The sequence below is a fragment of the Odocoileus virginianus genome, chromosome 18, assembly GCF_023699985.2.
Source record: "Odocoileus virginianus isolate 20LAN1187 ecotype Illinois chromosome 18, Ovbor_1.2, whole genome shotgun sequence".
In the NCBI taxonomy this organism is placed as follows: domain Eukaryota; kingdom Metazoa; phylum Chordata; class Mammalia; order Artiodactyla; family Cervidae; genus Odocoileus; species Odocoileus virginianus.
The window spans coordinates 22,690,917-22,693,541 of record NC_069691.1 but is presented as its reverse complement, the minus strand read 5'-3'; the positions used below and the strand labels follow the sequence as shown (position 1 = coordinate 22,693,541).

At 41.0% G+C, this 2,625-nt stretch overlaps 1 long non-coding RNA gene across 1 annotated transcript; it reads right to left on the bottom strand.

The window, feature by feature from the left end:
* Positions 1-673: 673 nt before the first annotated feature.
* On the bottom strand, positions 674-2,254 carry LOC139039422 (uncharacterized). Its single transcript, XR_011492687.1, has 2 exons — positions 2,193-2,254; positions 674-705 (listed from the first exon to the last, which is right to left on the bottom strand). It is a non-coding gene; the product is annotated as an uncharacterized lncRNA (long non-coding RNA).
* Positions 2,255-2,625: the final 371 nt, after the last annotated feature.

Here is a 2,625-nt window from a genome sequence, read left to right as displayed (position 1 = left end):
TTGCAGTAGTTACTCTAAGTACTTAGACTTAAGACTTAGTTGCAGACTTAGTTACTCTAAGGTATGTGAAATCTTCCTGGACCAGGAATCAAATTCATGTCCCCTTCATTGGCAGGCAGATTCTTATCTACCACCAGAGAAATCCTAGACGAATTTCTTCCCTGGACGATTCCTTCTCTCTAAAGAACTTTTAACATTTCTTTAAGGCAGCTCTCCTAGCAACAGATTCAACTTTTGTTTGCCTTAGACAAAGTTTTTACTTCTCCTTCACCTTTGAAGAATAATTTCACAGGATAGAGAACTCTAAGTTGGTGTTTTTTCCTCTTAACACTTTAAGTAGTTCACACCATTCTCTTGCATGATTTCTGAGGAGAAGCTGGATATAATTCTTCTTGACTGCTCTATAGGTAAGGTGTTTTTTTCCTCTGACTTTTTTGGGAGATTTTTTCCTTTATCTTTTCTTTTCTGTAGTTTGAATATGATATGCTTAAGTGTAGTTTTTGTTGACATTTATCTTGCTTGGTATTCTCTGTACTTCCTGTATCTGTGGTTTGGTGTCTTTAACATTAATTTGAGGAAGTTCTCTGTCATTATTTCTTCAAATATTTATTTCCTCTTCTTTCTTCTCCTTCTGGTGATACTTTTAAAAATCAAAGATCTTTTTCCTTTAAACTTTTGCACTGATGAGGTTACTACATGTCCAACCTGGAAAAGATTGTTGGGATCGTAAGTACCATTTCAGCCTCATCTGCCAATACACATAGCGTAACCACTGGACCTTCGCCTGTAGGAATGTGTTTTAGACATCAGATGGGATGTGGTTAAACTGCTCTTCTAATCCAACTCCTGATCTTACAGGAAACCAACCCCCTTCCCACATTTCAGTGCCCTCCCTGGCGTGCGTTATGTCTTTACACTTCTTCCTCTTATATTTGTGTCCACTCTGCTGGCCTGTTTCTTCCCCATGTCAGTTCAGAAGCAAACTCAAGCTCTCTTTCTGTGGTTTGCACCAAAAAATCCACTAAAACCACTCTAGCTAATGGTGGAGATGCATATTGAGATGTTTAGCAGGGTACTGAGCCCTGAAGCATGTTAAAAAATAAGATGGACTGATGTGGCTAGAAGAATGCACAGATGAGTAGATGTGATAAGGTGTTAGTTGGAAAATCTAGATATATGGCTGGTTGCTTTCCTTTTTTTTGCTTTTCTATATATTTGAAAATTTCCACAATAAAGTTTTTGGGGAAAGATTCATTACACCCAGCATTTTGTGATATTATTATTATTATTATTATTATTATTATTATTATTATTTGGTAACTTGAATGAAGAAGGAAGGGGTTGAAAGAAATGACACATGTGTGCACGTGCTAAGTTGCTTCGGTGGTATCCGAATCTTTACAACCCTATGACCATAGCCCACCAGGCTCCTCAGTCCATGAGATTCTCCAGGCGGGAATACTGGAGTGGGTTGCCATTCCCTGCTCCAGGGAATCTTCTGGACCCAAGGATCGAACTCGAGTCTCCTATGTCTCCTGCCTTGCAGGTGGATTTTTTACTGCTGAGCCACCAACAGGCATTCAGCCTTCTGCAACTTGCTCATTCTGTCCCCTCACTCTCTTCAAAACTAACAGAATTCTGCCTCTCTTCCAAGCAGGGAAGTCCCATTCACCCCTTAAAGCCCTCTGGAACCTCACTCTCAAGCTATGTAGAGTCACTGAAGAAAGAATGCTTTGCCTGAAAGGCATCTGCAAACATCTCTGTCTCCTGTGAAGAATTCTCAAGCCCGCATCAGGCCACCTCAGCTCAGAAATTAACTAGGGCTGCTGACTTCTCCTGAAGCTTTCTCTTCTTCTTTCGATCATAGCAACCTGGAATTTACATTTCTGTCACTTTCATAGAACTGTTAGGCTTTAGAGGAAGTCTAAGACCCCATAGGAGCTGTAACTCCAACAATCCTCTTATTTCAGTGGAATCTTTATTACCTTCCTGTGGCTGTTGTAACAAATTACCACAGATTCAGTGGCTTAAAACAACAGAAACTTATTTTCTCACAGGTCTGGAGGCCTAAAGTTCAGAGTCCATTTCACAGAGTCAAAGTCAAGGTGTTGGCCAGGTCACTCTCCCTCTTGGAAGCCGCAGGGGAGAATGTTTCTCTTGCTGCTTCCAGCCTCAGGTGACTTCTGGCTTACCGTAACTTGTGGCTTCATCGCGCTCATGTCAGCTTCTGTGGTCACACTGCCTTTTGTCTTCCATCTGTAGTCAAATCTCCCTTTGCCCTCCTGTTATAAGGATATTTGTGATTGTATTAATATTTAGGGCTCTCCTCGTTAATCCAGGATAATCTTCTCATCTCAAATTCCTTAATCTAATAACATCTACAAATGCCCTTTTTCCATAGAAGGTAGCATTCACAGATTCCAGGGATTAGAAAAAGGATGTCTTTGGCAGAGGTGAGGTGGTCACAAGACTATACACATTTTTTTTTCATTCTATTCAATTGACTGCTTGGGTCTTAGATGCAGCTTGGGGGATCTAATCCCCTGACCAGGCCCCCTGCGTTGAGAGGGAGGAATCTTAGCCACTGGACCACCAGGAAAGTCCCATCACTATGTACATTTAAAT